A 13,459-nucleotide genomic window follows, 5' to 3' on the forward strand; every position below is an offset into this window, starting at 1 on the left:
CCAAGGCCAAACCTATCTGTCTCCTTTTCACAAATACCACCCAATCACCCTTGAAACCTATTCCTCTGTATTAAAAACATTAGATTATGGGGTTCCACACCTAGGGATTTGTTTCAGAAATCCTAGTTCTGACTCCAGGATGTCACAGTTTGAACAAGTACCACAGTGGGTGATGTTACAGGGGGCCCACAGCCCATACTTTATTCCAAGTAGATTATCCCTGATCTTGTGCGGTGAATTTTGAAACAAAGGCAACTGCATAATGTTTTTCCTACCACAACTTCTACATGCTAATGTGGGAAACATGTAAAAAGATTAAAACTTCTACCTTTTGCCAAGTAGCCTGCCTCAAACTCCCTTCTCTGGTGTTCTTAATTAGTTCTTTCTACCAAAAAAGAGGTGGTGATGGTTATTTTCTTCCCTTCCTTCACATAAGTGTTATAGGAGCAATTTTAGAATTTTATTTCTCTTATTGATCCCTCACATCATTATGATTTACATAGGCAGAAAGAACTGAAACCAGTACCTGCCATTCTCCCAACAAATTGTTAAAGTTTTAAAGTTAACCAGGCACAAGGTTTCCTGATCTCACTTCTCATAAATAGCATTATGAAGAAGGTGCAACTGTCCTCACTTTACAGATGAGGAACACGATAAACCGTTAAGGAACTTGCAAAGATCACATAGGAAATGAAAGCCAGCTTCAGTTCAAACCAGATGTCTAATTCTACAACCCATTTTTTTTAACCACATCAAACAGTTGGTATTTCACTTCGTTTTGTTGGGACAATAGGTGATGAGTGAATGGTGAGTGTATACATGCTGTAATTTACCAGGTTAATTACACATGTGAAACTCTGTCCTTCCCCTCTATCCTTCTGACTCATTCTCTTCCTGGGGTTGGGATATGTAATAATGTTCTCCGACACTAGGTTTCTAGTCTCTGCGGTTTTCTTTCTCTTTGACAACCATTTTTTCCCTCTTTGTTTAAGATTCTGTATCATCTATCTTTGATCTAGGCACCTTCTCTTTATTCTCCAGCGTGTTTCTTCTCAGCATTCCCCTGTTTTACTATTCTGAATTTTAGACCCACCTTTCTCTTTCAGCTTTAAGCTTTGGGCTTTTCTCTTATGCTTCATCTGAGGTGGTCATGCCCAAGCTGTTTCATTTAGTTGTTTTGTTTTTTTTTTCCAATCATATATTCTTTTCTGTCCCCTATTATTCTAGATTTCATCATGAAACTTTCCCATGAAAGAGTCTTCCCTCTCTAGCATTTCTGATACCAGCCTTTTAACTGTGAGGAAGTACTGACACCCTCATTATTGATTTTATTGATCACATAGATACTTCTCCAGGTTTTGTATGGTTGAATTTACTCAACACATGAGTACCTTATTTGTGGCCTAACCAAAATGAATGGGCATGTTTTGATATAATGGCCACCAAGGCTCAAATCCACAGTGAAAGGAGTTTGTAGCATGAGATGGGATAATATACTCCCACCTGGAACTACATGTGCCTCATTAGTGACAAAAAAAAAAAAAAAAAAAAAATTCAAGAAAATAGCTTCTAGAAAACAGACTAGTTTCCAGCCATTGCAGATCACGGATTTTCTATTTTAAAGCATTTTCATAATAGTTATTCAATCTAATTTTAAACATCAAACTGTTCTAAGATTCACAGTCCATTATAAGATAATGTAACGGATTATGTCAAACTCCATCCCTAGAATGATTTACCTGTCACTGGTGTATAATTTGTAAATAAGGTAGAGAATAGACTAGTTTGGTTTTTTTGTTTTTATATACCACAAATTATATCCCTTCCACTGCAGTGATTGTAGTGTGTTTCTTTTCTGTTTAATAAAGGAACTAAAAGCAAAAGAGTTTCCAGAACAGAGGAATCATGACAGGGAAAGCTAGAAATGCAATGCGTCAAAGCAACACAAGAGGTCACTTTTACATCGGCCTGTGCTTCCAGGGTAAAGCCACATCTGCAGTGTGCATAAAATAGTACGTGGAGAAGAAAAGCACCGAGGAGATTTATAAATGCTTCAGAAGCATGAACAGGAGCCAAAATTCTTGGTTTGTCATTGGTATTTATAACAGTATCTTGAGAAGTATCCCCAAGCTGGAATTATTCTCCTGTACCTCTATAAACCCATACATTGCCTTCCCAAAACACAATGCACTTTCTCCTTCACTTTCTGGATGGCACAGGGCCCAAAACTAAGCTTATTCTCACTGCCTTCCACACTCTTCCTCTCTGCTTTCTTATTTCTCCTCTTCCAACGTCTTATCTAAGGTCTGATCTGTTCAAATAGGCCCCTGATTTTCTTTGTCTGGTCTTGCCCAATTAACCCATTTTACACACTGCTTCCAAGTTGATGCTCTGAGGAAATTCTGATCCAGTGCTCTTCTTTCTCTAAGGTCAGGCTTAACAAGGAGCATTGATTTCCTATTGCTGCTATGACACATTCGCACAAATGTACTAAGTTGTAAAAACACAAATTTATTTTCTGTAAATCCAAGTCTGACACAGATCTCACTGAGCTAAGTTCATGGTGTGGACAGGACTGCAGTACTTACTGTAGGCTCTAGGGGGGAACCATTTCCTTTTCTTCTCCAGTTTCTAAGGGCCACCTGCCACTTTCTTTGGCTCATGGCCCCTTCCTCTGTCATCAAAGCCAGCACAATGGGGCCCAGTGCTCTTCTGTTACAATTTCTCTGGTTTTTCATAATCACATCTTCCTCTAAGTCTTGTAAGGACCTTTATGGTTACATTGGGCCCACCTAGGCAATCCTAGATGATCTCCCTATTCTGAGGTCTGCTGGTTAGCAATCTTAATTCCACCTTCAACCTTAATTCCCCATCATAACCTAATATATTTACTGGTTCTAGGGATTAGGATGTAGACATTTGGCGGGGGGCGGGGGGAGCATTATTCTGCCTACCACACCTGAAATTGAAAGTGCTTAAAGATCTGGCCTGGTCTAACTCTTCATCCTAATCCCCTTCCAGGGTCATCCTCATTTCTTTTGTGCCAAGTGCTTCAGCCAAACTGAACTTCCCATGAGGAGGTCATTATCCACTCAGGACTCCCTCAACCTTGTCCAAGCTGTGCTCACTTCCTAGATGGTCGTTCTCCAACTTCTTTGAAAATTTAATCTTTGTCCTTCAAGTCCTCGACTCTGAAAAACTTTGTAAAGCTCTCTCAGGCAGACATAATCACTCCCTCGTTTGCACACTCATTGAGACTATATCTTCCATATCATCAGTGTATTTTATAATTATTTCCTTTTTTTTTTTTAATCTGGGCTCCCTAGGACATCATCCCAGTTGTAAAATTATGAAAGAGGGTAGATATATTTTGTTAAATGTTTGAAAGAGTATATTATAGACTACATTAAACTGCTATTGCAAACAGACATTCCCCCGACCTCCAAATATCAGTGGTTTAACATAATAGAAAGTTATTTCTTTACAACACAAGGCAGGTGTTCTCGGTCTGCTGATAGCTCTTATCCACATTGACTCAAGAATCAGGCTCCTTCTATTTCCTAGCTCTGTCATCCCACCAAGGCCTATCTTGTTGTTTGAATCCAGACATTATAAGGAAAAACAGAACTTTCAAGAAAACTACTTTTTTTTTTTTTAAGATTTATTTGTTTGAGAGAAAGAGAGAGAAGGGAGAGGGGCAAAGGGAGAAAGAGAGAGAGAAATCCAAGCAGACTCTATACCCAACAGGGGGCTGGAACTGGGGCTGGATCTCATAACCCTGAGATCATGACCTGAGCTGAAACCAAAAGTCAGTCGCTTAACCGGCTATGCCACCCAGGTGCCCCAAGAATTACTTGCTTTTAAAAATCATGGCCTGGAGGCCACCTCATTTCTATTTATACTCCCTTGGAGATAAATTAGTCACATGGTCAAAATAACCTTCAAGGGAGCCTGGGAATTATGTAATTAACCATATATTCAGCAAAACCCTATTAACATAGGGAAAGAAGATACTGGATTTGGATAGAAAACTGTGATCTCTGCTATGAGGAGTTAATGAGAAGTCCAGTTCATTTATGATGATTACACTTCTCCTGTTGGAAGTCACACTTCCCTCCTACCAACCCGTAGACTCTATGAATATGTATCTCTTTACCCTTATAATAGCCTATTTCTTTATGATTTATGTCTGACATCTACCAAAGTATAAGAATCAGGTCAATTTAGTGGGGAAATGTTAAAAATAAGTGCAAAATTCACATTTTACATGAATTTTCCTTTAAGAATATTTATTAAATATCAATATGGTAAAACAAACAAACAAACAAAAAACTATTGAATTACTCCACAGATGACAAATATGACCTGGTTAAATAAGGAATATATGATCTTCAGAAATATGTTTTTCAGTTGAGAGGAAAAGTAGGTATTATTCTGTGGCATAAGAGGTCTAGCAAAGTGGTAAAATGTATGACAGGACTTGACAGGTGAGATTTTGTCAAAAATGTTAGTTAAGAACATGAGTTTGGAGTAATATGGATTAGTTCTGCTTTTTTAATGGGTATATAACCTACACAAATTAAAATGTCCATTTCTGCATCTGTCAAATAGGGGTAATAGCTTACAATTTTTGGAAGGTTTAGAATGTCTCATCTATACATATTCCAAAATGCTAGGTCTTTTTGTTCTTCAACATTATTGAACAAGGAAATCTGTATTAACCTTGTATTTTTAAGGTGCATGTGCAAAGTATAAAAACAAATGGAAGCTTTTGAGTTAAAAATGAGACATTATATGTTAAAAAAAAAAAAAAGAAGATAGTAGGAAGGGAAAAATGAAGGGGGGCAGAATCGGAGAGGGAGACAAACCATGAGAGACTATGGACTCTGGGACACAAGCTGAGGGTTCTAGAGGGGAGGGGGGTGGGGGGATGGGTTAGCCTGGTGATGGGTATTGGGGAGGGCACGTGTTGAATGGAGCACTGGGTGTTGTGCTCAAACAATGAATCATGGAACACTACATTGAAAACTAATGATGTAATGTATGGTGATTAACATAACATAATAAAATAACATTAAAAATATTAGGTCAGGAAAGCTGAAATCCAAAGAGTTGATGTTTACAAGGACAAAAGGACAAACAGAAGATCTATCAAGGTTTTTATATTCATAAATACAAAACAAAGAAGTGCTTCAGGTTAACAAGGCCACTTTTTTTTTTTTTTCAAAAGCATAGCATTCCAAGAGTAAAACAAACAATTGAGAGAAATGGTTGAGGGGATCATACAGGTAAAGTACTGAGGAACACTATCTTGTCCTAAATGACTTTGTGGCTGGCTTGTGGCTACTACATTCCAAAGTGAGAAACTTACAAATGGCACTGAAAACTCAGTGTGGAATTAATCACATGGAATAAAAAGCCAAGAAGAGAGATGCAGGAAAATTGAGAAGGAAAATACAACTCCCATTTTCAAAAGGAGACAGGGATTAATATTGATAACTACAGACTGGAACATGACTTTTAGCATTCAGAAGATTCTAGGACAGGTTACCTTAGTTGCTCAATGAGACATCTTGTTATAACTCCACCCTTAGAAACTCTACCTCATTAAATGTATATATCCATCTTCAGATGCAATTTGATTTCAGAAATGTGAGAATGTGAGTGCACAAGAAAAGTGTCATAGGATAATCATACAAGTTTTCTAGAACAAGATTGGAAACTATAAATAGACATAAATGCTATACTGAAGTCCAGATAGGTTTATTGAAGCCTCTAGTTTTATCCTTCTGGATAAAATTTTTTTAAAATTAGAGTGGGTGAATTTCCTACTTATAAATTTAATTGGTTTGTTTGTTACCTTATGTAAGCAAAAGTATAAATGTGTGTCACCCAAGAATAACTTTCTTATTGCTCTAGGACTTTGACACAAGGCTTACTGTACATTTTACCAATGGATGGAATTACTAGGAATTATTTTCAAATTTCAAATAATCAAAATTAAAATGGTTAAGAATGTGGACTTTGAAATTGGTAGACTTAAGTATAGGGCCCTGGTTCTCCCACTTACTATTTGTGTGGCTTTAGGCAAGTAAGTTAACCATTCTGAATCTCAGTTTCCTCATCTATAAAACTATTATAAAGGAAAGAGCACCTACACATTGCATCAATCACATGGGATAACTAACATAAATATACTTAGCATATGATATATCTCCATTATGGCGGAGATAATTACAATGTTGTTGTTCCTAAAGATACCACCTATCAACAATAGAGTTTCCATATAGTTAAAGAGCTTGCAGAAATGGATGAATCAAACTCAACAAGATTAAAATGAATTGTGTTATGCCATATGAGCAAAACCAAAGCAAAACCAAAAACATTTTTGTAGAGGTATAGAATTAAAAAAAAAAACAAACACCTTTTCTATCAGGGACAGATATAGAAGTTTTTGAACCATTTCAGAAACTATGTTCAATATGAATCAATGGAAAAATATAACTACCAAAATACTTAGCATCCTCTTTAAGTACATCTATAGATATACAGATAGTAATAAAAAGCAAAGATCAGATCCTTCGTGCTCTTCGTTGTCAAAGAATATTGAAAATCTTGTAGTTGACTCAAGGTCCATTCTAACTTGAATGCAGACAAAATTGAAACATATTCAGAGGACAACAGTCAGGAGGGTAATGAAATGTGTCATTTGAACAATGACCTGAAGAGCCATGGTGGGACTGTTTCTGGTTTGGGACTATGAAAAAGAAGATGCTGTATTTTTTTACATAAATCTTTTTATAGATGTATGTTTTCATTTATCTGGGGTAAATACCTAGGAGTAGAATTGTTGGGTATATATTTACCTTCATTAGAAACTGGCAGTTCTGCAATGTGGTTGTACCATTTTATACTAATTTTTAATTGTACACTTATTTAAATTTTATCGATTGATAATTTTATGCTAACCTCAAAAACACAGATTTCTGGCTTTCTGGGGGAAAAAAATGGGAGACCTGACAATATTGGATTTACATGTCCAGAAATAGCTGGAATTGAAGATTCACTGACTTTTTAGGTGGTGCATGAACAGTGCAATTCCCCGTAGACCTCACCCATCATTTCAACTCAATACACACATTTGGTAGCAACTGACACCTGTATGTGTGAGTTGGCATATCTGGATGTAATGGAAGACTGGCACAATCACAGCCACTTTTAACTGCATCTAGTAAACCACTGTTGACTCATATTTGCATCTTAGTAAGAATATTAGTTTCAAGGTGTGTATGTATGCTTTCCTGTTTTGTTAAGTGCCATCTGAGAGAGATTTTTGTTTTTCCTCCTGGATCCCTCCTCCTTCAGTTGCACCTAGAAATGGGTAACAGAAGCCGCAGCAGGGCTATTGCTAGGGAAGAAGGTTGTGAAGACAGTGCTGGAGATCCCATGTTATGATTAGTGTAACAGGATACATTATCAGTTTAGTATTCTGTTATTTACTTAATTTAAACCTAATGATATGAAACATTATTGCAATGCTGAAGTTATCTTATCCCTTTCAAGGTGCCTCAATCCCCAGATGGAACCTTTAAGGCTGCAAATACAGAAGAGCTAGCTGCAAGTATGCGCTCTGTCCTTGATGTGAAAATTCTGTCACTTTTAATTCTCCAGCTTGTTTACTTTTCTACTGCATAAGAACTGGGGCTTGTTGTTAGCAGCACTGATAAAGTTGTCATTGATTTTTAAGATAGGAAATAGAACTTTCATATTTCCCACATGAATTTAAAGCAAGTCAGATATTAACATCAAGATAAAACATTTACTATAACAGTGACAGAACAGCCAAGTATCACTCAAAACCTTTCCAGGCTCCCAAAGAGCACACGGATTCCAGATGTCAATACATACATGAGTAGGTATCAATTTTACTATCTAATCTACGAGATATCAACATGCTTCTAGCCCAAACAATGGATAGTTCATTTATTTTTATACATGTTTGTGTTCAAATTTGCGTAACTCTTTTTTTTCTACCAGTCAACAGAAATCAGTCTTATTATTAACTAGTTTTGTAATCGGTCTTATTATTAGCCAGGCCTCCTGCCAAACCTTTCAGCATAGTGTGAATTAATCCTTTAGATCCCAGTGTCTCAAACTTGGCACTGCCAACGCTTTGGGTCGGATAGTGACTTGAGGAGAAATTGGGGCTGTCCTATGCATTGTAAGATACTGAGCAGCATCTCTGGCCTCCACCCATTAGATGCCAGCAGTAACCCCCTCCCTGCCAAGTTGTGACAATCAGAAATGTCAGTTGCAAATACCCCCTGGGGAAAAAACTGTCCTCTGGTTGACAACCATTGCCTGAAGGTAAATATTAGTACTTCTGTCTTGTAACAGAACTTACCCAGGGACACAAAGTCAGCAAGATGAACATCTGGACAGGGAAGGAGAGACGTTTGGATTGAAAACCCAGGATCTTTGCACTAATTGATATTGTCTCCCAACTGACTTTAAAGATACGGGAGCAAGATTATATCTAGGTTGCTATGAGGCTTTCATAGTTTTTACTCTCTGTATATGTGAACTGAACATCTACTATTTGCAAAGTACTATGTCAGGGTGAAAGGTGATGATAAATTTGATTTACCCACCGACATTGAAGAACATGAGCTTTGGCTTTCGTAAACAGCTATTCACAATTGAGATTAGAAATTACACATATTCAAATGTGCATAAAGGTGGAATTATGCATTAATAATTTTGAAAGGTTACTTTTTAAGCATTCTAGCTCCATTAAAGTTTTGGCATCGTTGCAGAAATGTGTTATACAAATGATAAATTATTACCTGTGGTAGAATTATATAGTGAGTTATACATATATCTAGCTAGCACAAGGGTTGGCAAAACTGACCCACCATCTGTTTTTGTAAATAAAGTTTTATTGGGACATGTTCATTTATGTTCTTGTTGTCTGTAGCTGCATTCATGATACAAAAATAAAATTGAGTAGCTGTGACAGAAACAATACAGTTTCAAAACCAAAAACAGTTTCTATTTGGCCTTCTTTGGAGAAAATTTGCCAGCCCCTGATATAGTATCTCAAGGTGGTTTGGTTTTTATAGACGTATAAAAAGGTATTCTACGTGTCTGTGTGTGGGCTTTGTAGGTTACATTTTTATTTATTTATTTATTTAGGATTTCATGTAATTATTTGAGAGAGAGAGAGCCTGAGGGGAGGAGAGGCAGAGGGAGAGAAAGAGTCTTAAGCAAACCCCCGCGCTGAGCGTGGAACCCAACACGGGCTTGATCTCACGTCCCTGAGATTACAACCTGAGCCAAAACCAAGATCTGGACACTTAAACTGACTGAGCCACCCAGGCGCCCAAATGTATGTTACATTTTAAGGGTATAATCAACTGGAATATGTGATTGTTTTCACATCTGTGAAGCACAATAAATAACATTTAGCCTTTTCCCCTTTTAAAATGCTTTAATAATAATTGATTAAAGCTTACTGAAGACTCATTCCGTGCCAGCCAATCTGCCAGGAATTTTACATGCATTACACTGCTTAATTCTCACAATACTGTGAGGTATTTAGTCATATTTTCACTTTTTATGAGGTTACTGAGGCTTTTATTAAAGCAAGGTAACCTTCTCAAGGTCATGCAGAATCAGAACTCCAACATGTCTGATTGCAAAGGTCAAGTCTTAGACCCAACCACTATGCTATACTCTGTGCACAGAGTAAAATGTTAATTAAAAAATTTACTTGATTTTCCCTATGTTTTAAAAATCTAAGCAATTTTTTTCAGAGTTTATACAAATTTTCTTAATCTTCTTACAAAATAAGAGAATCTTATGCCTGCCTAAATGAAAGGAGGCTGAGATCATTAATTTATTCATTTTGCAAATACATATTGAGCCCCTACCCTCCACTACACACTGTGCTGGATCCTAAGGATAAACCAGTAATAAAAGACATAATTCCTGACCTTACCAAGCTTTGTTCTTGTGGGGAGATAAAGAGAAAGAAGAAAAAAATGGCAACACACCCTGATAAACAGGGATTACACAGGGATATGCCAGGTACTAAGGCACGATGGGGGCTTCACAAAGGCATCTAGGGCTGAAACTTGATGAATAAGTAGTGACTGACCTGGATGGCAATTTGGACCCTGGCAATGATGTACTTAGAACTGCCTTAGAATACAGAAGTGGTTTTGCCCAATTCCCGACTCTGTAAGCTTGTGTTTTGGTTGGGGAATACAAGATAGAACACGTCAAGTAGTCACTAACAACACAAGACATTATGTAAGGAAGTGCTAAATTTCATGGAACAGCATAAAAGTACAATAGACATTAGGAGTAGCAGGGAATGGACAGAGTCTGGGTTTGCCAGCAAGAAGATGAGATGGAAGGGAGTATTTAAGGATAAGCAGAGCCTGGCTGAACAGACACGAGGGTATGTTGGGAGGCTGAGCATCTTTAGTGGCCAGCTGTAGCAGGAATGGTGTCCATGAGTTTTTTGCTCCTAAACAGACTGGTCTCCACAAAAACAGTGTTAAGAATAGTAAGGAGCAAAAGTCCTATTGCTAGCTTGGGGCAAAAATGTAGTTAGTTTTCAGAACTAGATGGGAGGAGTAAGAATGCAGTATATTTAACCAATAATAAGTGGTTTGTGAAGAGTATAACATAATTCATTGCTTGAGACAAATTAAAAATACTGATCAATACTGAATCTGATACCAAAATAACTGGGAACTTTCATGGAACATCTTCCACATCAAAATGAAAAAGCTGCAGTACTTTTTTTTTTTTTTTTTAAGATTTTAGTTATTTATTTGACAGAGAGAGACAGAGAGAGAGAGGGAACACAAGCAGGGGGAGCGGGAGAGGGAGAAGCAGGCTTCCCACTGAGCAGGGAGCCCGATGTGGGGCTTGATCCCAGGACACTAGGATCATGACTTGAGCCAAAGGCAGACGCTGAACGACTGAGCCACCCAAGTGCCCCAAAAGCTGCAGTACTTTAAAAATTAATTTATATATTAAAATAAATCACCTTGATTTATTATTCAATAAAGGTAACTACCTAACTCTGCATCTGACACTGTGAATAAAAATATGTGATTCATCATCACCTTCCTAGCTTCCAGTCTACCAGAGGAGGTAAGGTATAAATGAAATTATCACCCAAACGACTCCCATATTTAGCAAGAAGATAAGGGTCCCAAATGAAAGAAGGGTTCATCTGTGAGAGTTTATTGGAAAGGAAGGTGATCTCAGAGGAAACTAAGGGAAGTTCTGCTGATAAAGTGACACTTGAAAGGGATTTGAAAAACAAATAGATGTTACATAGGCAACATGAGGTGAGTGGTGGTAAACCGGGCAAGAAGTATCCAGGCTGAAGTGGCGCCATGTGCAAATCTCTGCAACAGGAAGAAAAAAGGATATTCTAGCTGTGAGTATGAATTTATTTGAAATGTGCAGATACACCCCGAATAGTTATTAATCCTCTCAATTCCTACTGTTGAAGTAAGATTTCAAGTTTTCAAAGTACCCACGGTTTTCTTTATTATTCAGATATAAAATATGGACATCTGGCACAAAACAATATAAGGTATAACTTATTTGGAAATGCTAATCCATTCTAAAAACGTGTGTTCTTCTGCCTGAAAATAGCACTTGCAGAAGTTTTATTTTCTTTCCACCTAAAGACGAAAGGAAAAATAACTTCTAGATCCTAAGTCAGGAGTTAAAATAGAGAGGGTCTTAAATTGAACACATATGATCCAGATTCTTTGATCTAGGTCACATAATCATTTCTGTATAGATTACCACAGTTCTTAAGTCAAAATCTTCTCCTTTTCCTTCCTCTTTTCCTTTATTCTTGCTTTTGTGTGAAGTTATTTATTTTTGGATGTAATTTAGACACCAATTTTAATAACCATAACAATTACTGAAACTGCTCTTGATTCAAAACCAACATTTTTTCTGTTTCTCTTAAACTTATGAGGTCAAGGTCAGTGGTTTTAACCTTTGTCTTGAGCCTAAACAACTATGTCTATCAATTTAGAAATCAGGCATTTACTAAACACAAACTTTGTCTAAGGAATTATGCCAGCCACCATGGGGGATATCACCCTATTTCCATTAAGTAGTACAAGGTCTAGTTGGGAAGCCTACATTTAAATTGTAAATATAATTAAGTTTAATACATATATTACCTCTAAAGTTCAGTGTCATACATAGAATAAAATGAGTTGAGAATAAGAGCTTAGGACTTCAGAGAAGTGATCTACAGTATTCTGTATTGAAGACTTTGTGGATAAGGAAGTAGAGCTGGATCTTGAACTGGATTAAGATAGGGAGACAAGAGACCTATTAAATGAGTCCTCAGCATTTTAATCCTTGTTTTTTAGATCTCAGAGTCCATATTTCTATCTATGTACTGTATTTTCTCCTAATGGCACTTTTTAATATTGTGATCAGTTTTGATCAAATTCTTTTTTTGTAAACAGAATAGCTTTTTCTTGTTAGTTTTTTCAGGAACCTTGCTTTACACAGAAAATAATAATGAGGAATTGAACACTGAGGGATTAATAAGAGATCAGGTAAAAGTTAAATTAACATGTATTCAATGCTCTTTTGGCTTGGTTATTTTCATTCTTCCTTGTCTCATTTTCATAAGACTGTCTCTTCCATGGGGCATTAAGATTTGATCCTCATAATAGATCATGATGTAGCTTGCCTGCTTTAATGTGAGGTTTTTAGTGCAAAGTGAATTAAAATCATAGGAAAGCACACTCCTGCTTGAACTTTATGAATGGTTTAGGCTTTGATTCAACAAAGATTATTTTACAAGAGACAGTGGTAATTTTGGACTACCCTGATCATCTGCGTATTTGACTAAAAGTGAATAGATCACAATCCTTCCAAACTTATCTTCTTGTGAAAACAGGTACATATGTGCAGTCTAGTTTCATGGAGGGTTCACTTAAGGAACTGGGGAGATAAATTGGTTTAGAAAAGCAAATTGAGGCCTACTTAAATGTGTGCTTATTAGACAGATTAATGCTTGGGGGTGGGCGGGAGAGGGAGGAAGGGAGAAAGTCTGTGTTTCCAGTTGTAAATTGGCTATGGTTTTAGGAACTTGTGAATAGACATTAGGAAAACAATGTTTTATCATGTGAATATGGGAAAGAATACCAATAAAAAATACAATATTTTACAAAATAATGTCTTTGTACAATGACAATGATAATCATCGATAAAACATAATTTACTTTTAATCCAATAAATTAGCGAGTGTATCTTAAAAGTATGTTATTTTCTTCTTCATTATATATTAAGTATGGACTATTGGATAACAAGTCTCTTGTTACTTCCACAAAGCATCTTTCCCCAGTAACTGTGAGGTTTTAACACAAAATTCAGGTAAGAAGGATGAAGTAAAGGA

Source organism: Mirounga angustirostris, unplaced genomic scaffold, assembly GCF_029215605.1.
Source record: "Mirounga angustirostris isolate CCGP_5_RB_7025 unplaced genomic scaffold, mMirAng1.0.hap1 SCAF_7, whole genome shotgun sequence".
In the NCBI taxonomy this organism is placed as follows: Eukaryota; Metazoa; Chordata; class Mammalia; order Carnivora; family Phocidae; genus Mirounga; species Mirounga angustirostris.